Raw genomic sequence first — 5,666 nt, 5'->3', positions numbered from 1 at the left:
GTCTCCCTAGTATAAAAACTCAAAAGAATAATTACAAATAGAAAGATATAACACAATTAAAAGGAAAGTGAGAACTTGAGGATTGAACAATGTGGAGAGGACTAGGAGAAAAACTGGGACAAAGCTTTTCTCTTTGACATGGGCAAAGCCATACATTTATACACACAAGACAAGTAAGGCAATGATCCTGAGAAACATCAGCAGGTTTTTGAAACTAACAGTTAACTGGTAAGATTCTCACCCTGACTAACTATATATGCTGATACCTGTGAACCAACAAACTGCACTGAAGATAGCAATATGTAATAGAAGAATCACTCTTGGAATGCCTTCATTCTGGTCCTCTAAATACGTACTTCTTGTGATGACATACCAATTATTACTAACCTGTCTCTCAGGTAAGTTTTTTTTTTCTTTAAGTAAAGGATAATAAATGAAAAAAGAAAGACACAAGTAAAAGAAAAAAAATGTCACAGGACTGTCCTGTTACAATTCTGTATATGGTTAAATTTCTAAATTTCTTTGTAAAAATATATGTTTATTCTGATTTTTTTAATTATTTTTTTCTTCATATTCTGTAAAGACTTAAAGTACAACATATCAATACTTGATGGGAAATATCCGTTCCATGTTATGCCTAAGATGTTTGATATTTAGACAGATAGGATAAACCGAACTGCATATGTTGCAGGGTAATAATGAACTTCTCTTCTGGAGGGTTAACAACCTAAGTCTGCATATAAAAAATTGGAGAAAAGGAAGGCCTGCAAGGTCAGAAAACATTTTAGCCCTAACCTTTCAAGGTCAGTGAAGACTGAGGACACAGGAGAACCTGTGCTGTAACATTGTGTAACTCAGTTGTGCCCCAAATTTTCTGATCAAGGGGATTATGGAGCCACAGAGGAAAGTGATCAGTGATGTATAGTGCACCTAAGGAGAGTCATATGGAGAGAAAATATTCTCTTAGGCTTTCACAGAGAGCAAATTGGTCAAGCAATGGCAGTGACTCATCCTCAAGGCTGACACTGACAAAGGATCTACAAAGTGCACTTCAGGGTTACAGAGTAAATCCTGAGAGTATTTGATTGACCTTATTGATACAAAAGTGACATTTATTATTATATAGGTCTTGCTTTATCTTGGTCTTAAACATCCAGCAGAAATGTATAAAAATGAGGTGTATAAAGTAAGGCCATATTAATACAATGAGCTGTAAAAGGCCCAAGTCAAGTACTTCTGATGATAACCCAGTACTATTATGGATTGCTGGACTCTGTTGGATTGTTTTGCTGAATTCAAGCACCTATAGTATTTAGATACTAATAGAATACCCACCTCTGACAGAACTAAACAAAAAAGGGGATACAAAGGAAGAACCATTTTGTATTTGTATATACAAAATAGTTAGGATAGATATACAGCTACTTAATTCAAGGAGAAGAAAAATGTGTACTAATAGTGTTTGGAGAGGATATGCTGCCTCCTTCTTGTACTATGGATAACCACTAAGAAGATAATAATGTACAATGTATTAATTATTGAAACTGTCCTATTAATCAGCTTTGAAACTGTCTCATTCATATTTATTTCTCAACAAAATAAAGGAAATTCTGAACTTGAGGGAAAAAAAGGAAAGACTTACTTGGTTCATTGTTTCAGAAGATTTAATACCTGGTAGCTTTGTTCCAAGGCAGGAACACCATGGTGGAAGAGCCTGGTGGTAGAGCAAGGCCGTTTAGTTCTTGTGCACAGGTGAGCAGAGGAGCAATAGCATCAGAAAAAAGGGATGGGGGCCATACACTGCATAATAGTCAGGATTGCATCTTCCTGACCCATCCAAGTAAATCCAGGAGTATCATTTACTAATTCCCTATTCAAGGCTGCCAAGCCACTCAAACTAACAATTAAGTTTAGTCAATGCAGTATCATCCTTAGTATTCCAAAGTGACAGCAAAGGGCCGGCCAAATGGCTAAGCAAATTAAAGCACCTGAAAGCAGGTACAGGGGCAGGGGTTTGATTCCCCAGGCCTGCCATGCCAGCTCTGCCCCTGGGACATGCTGAGACAAGAATTGTGATGGGGCATAGGGTGTGTACCAGTAATCCCAGCACTTGAAAGGCTGTAAACAGGAGAATCACTACTAGTCCTTTCTAGTAGTGAGACCATGAACACCTGTGGAGCCTTCCCTAAAAATACAGGAAAAAACCCGAAGTGTCAGGGAAGTAATTTTTCAGTATCCATAGAGAATTTCCTAGCTTGTCCTGTGCAGAAAATGTCAACCAAAACAAGACAGTCTAGTGATGTATGCTATCTTACCTACCATCCAAGCAAAGATAGAGAGGTAAAGAGGACATCCAGTGACAAGAATACACTTCTCAGGTTATTCCCCCAGTGGGCCACCTCCACTGACCAGCATCCACCTCCCCAAAGCACATCCAGCTATGAGCTCACTGGTGAAGTAGAGCTCAACATTGGATGTTGTGTCCTCAACATCCAATCATCTTTTGAGAACTCTACCTGTGAACCTGAGACTCTGCAGGACATTCTATATTTGAACTATAACATTGGAACAGAAATAAATGTGATATTGTTATATCCATAGATTGAAGGATATAGACAGACAAAATTTTGCTAGCATATGGAAAACAACAGAACTATTTTTGGAAATCCCAAACTAGAACCTTAGGTGTAGAGAAAGACACACACACAAAAAAAAATCATAATATTCATGTGACTATTAAAAATGGAATAATAGACAGGAGTATAGCAGAGTAGTAGAGAATGATTCCTGATTCTATAATATGGTCCAAAATAAGGATAGCACGAAAACCAAGAACAATACTGACTTCAGGACACAGCTGTATGAAAAAGTCAAAAGAAGTCTGAAAAGATCATGTGACCATGAATTTGAATTGCATGATAAAGAATACTTTGCAAAGACAAGGATTATACACAGACTTGAAAACATACATGTTTACCATTATAACTTGAATCAAATATTTATTTCATGACATTGTCTAAGAAATACACCTCAAAATTACACCAAATTGACAACAGCAAAACATAAAGACTTGTGTTACATCGAAAGTTAATTGTAAAATATATGAATGAATGTTCTCACTTTTTTCAAGTGACTTTCACTTTTCTGGACTGAGACAGATCTACCTATAAAGAGAATATCATTTCTAACAGGAGAAATAAAAAGAAAAATACTGTATTAACATTCAATTTTTGAAGCAGAATTACTTAGCGAGGTCCTGACTATCTCGTAGGTCTGCTTGTTGTGCTAAGATTTTTCCCTCCATCAAATTCTGTGATCAATTTCCTTGCCTTCTTTAGCCTATGAAACCCCAAGGCTGGAATTTCCAGCTCTTGATGTGCATGGAATTTCTACAGAAAAATTAGCACCTCTTCGTCATAGACATACAAGCTAGAATTCAGAGTTCACTGCTTGGTAGTGGAAGAACAGAAACTAAAAGAAAAAGTCATATGTGTTCTAGCCCAAAAATTGCTGAGAAGAGTAAGAGAATGAAAAGTGGTGTCTCTAATTAATTCGCCTTGTGATTTGGACTCAAGAGGTCTCTCGCAATGAGATAGACAAAGGATATGACTGTCTATGAAAGAATACGAGACACTGCATGAATTCTAAGACTGACCGTTCCCTCTGAGACCCTAAATTCTATAAGCCTCTCCTATTGGATCCTGTACCTGCATGCACTCTTACAAGGGGAAGAGAATCGAACAGAAGACTTGATCAATACATGAAAGGACTGACTCTATTATTGTACTTGAAAATTTAAATGGATTAGACAGTTTTATTTCCTCCCACCAGAAATCAAATTAACTTAAAATTAGTGAATTATATTTTTCTTTACAAATGTGAGTGCAGTGTGAGTTAAATTTTATGATCTAGTTTCTATTGTAATTAAAACTATATAAAAAGGTCACATCCAAGACACATGATTAATCAACCCATCCAAGAACGTAATTTGTCAAATAAATGGTTCTCTAAAGATCAGCAGTACATACTTTATTGTACAAACATGTTAATGAATATGATTATATTTGCATTGTACTGTTATACTGAGGGCTCCAAGATATTTACCCACTTTAGCTAATAAGTTTCTTCATACTAAATAAAAAAATAGACACTGATAATCATGAAGGAAAAAATGCACTTTTAACACCAGATAATATTTTTTAGTCTTCAGATTTGTTAGGCATTATTTAATACTTTTCTCAGTTTGTGCTTTTCCACATTTGAACATTGTGTAGATGGCAGGATTTCTTTGTTTACATGGCAGTGCATCACGGGGTTTGAGTGGGAAGGTGTTCAGTGGAGAACCTTTTGTACCCCTGGTGGGGCTTATGCATTGAATAGTAAAGGAATCCGTTATCTAGACCAATTTCTAATTTCCTTATTACTTCCATATTTGATTTGAATGGTGGCAGAAGATGTTAGCTACATTGTATCCAGAATTTTCATTCACATAGTTATTTTGAAGCTTAATTACTTGAAAAGTTAATGTGTATTTGTATAGGAATGTTTTCTAGGAACTGTGTGTTTTTTGTACATCTATTTGAACTTTCTCATCACATTAGTAAATATGCTAATTTAAAAAATCAACAATGAAAAGTTTGATTTTTTTCATATTTATTTATTTATTTATTTATTTATTTATTTATTTTTTTGCTGTACTGGGGATTAAGCTTGCCAGGCAGGGGCTTATGCTGCTGAGCTATCTTCCCAGCCTTGAAAGTATTTTTAAAAAAGAATGTCGTGTTTTTTTCTCTAACCCCGGAATCCTCCTGTGCACATGTAGATGGGCAAAGTTCAGCCATGGCCAGCTGAGGCATGTGTCTCCTTGTGAGAGCCAGTGAACTTGACAGTTGACTCCGACCCATGCTGTGAGGCGCATCCTGTAACATCTGCCTCATACAGTACCAGACCCATTGCTGTAAGCTTTTCTGCTGAATTCCTGGCTATGCAGCATCGTCAGAACTTTTCAACCTTTTCTGAGGATGATATGGCTTAGCTAAGAGACATGTACCCCTCAAGCAAGGAGTGAAAAAGAACTGAATTTATCAATACAAAATATTGTCAGCATTCCAGCAGAGAAGGGTGTTTAACTGTTTGGTGAACTTTCATGTGTGAAACTTCACTACATGCTTTCCAACTTCAGAGGCAGGAAGATTTTTGATCTCTGATTCCACCTTAATATAGCTGTGACCACCCACTTTGAGTCCTGTGTTCTCTCCACTAGACTGGAAGTTAAACAACAGTGAAAACTTCCTTATTCATATCTAAATCCTCTTCTCCAGTCTTAGTGTAATACTTGTCATCCAATAAATGTTTATAAATAATTATAAAACAATTATAAGATACAACATAATTATATCTTGCTTTTTACAGTCATTTCTTCATTCTCAGAAGCTTATAATAAAGAGAATGGTTTGCTTTCTTTCTCTAGTCCTGTAAAAGTCATAGGCCTATGTTCTTGATTTATTATTTTTGTCTATCCTGACTTAAAATGAATAAGATGTACTAATGAGTATGTAGGCATATGCAATGAGTGTTTTTTAATCTGGTCTCACATTTAGACAGAGACAAAAACATCCTCCTAGAAATCACCAGAACAGAAAATTCTTGACTTGTCAAGGCAGCAA

General features: G+C 36.0%; 1 pseudogene; it reads left to right on the top strand.

The window, feature by feature from the left end:
* Window positions 1-5,666, top strand: part of LOC101574724 — a 67,830-nt pseudogene that overhangs the window by 56,088 nt on the left and 6,076 nt on the right.

This window comes from Octodon degus, unplaced genomic scaffold (genome assembly GCF_000260255.1).
Source record: "Octodon degus isolate 3935 unplaced genomic scaffold, OctDeg1.0 scaffold00165, whole genome shotgun sequence".
In the NCBI taxonomy this organism is placed as follows: domain Eukaryota; kingdom Metazoa; phylum Chordata; class Mammalia; order Rodentia; family Octodontidae; genus Octodon; species Octodon degus.
Note: the sequence above shows the minus strand (reverse complement) of the source record. Positions and strands in the feature narration are given on the sequence as shown.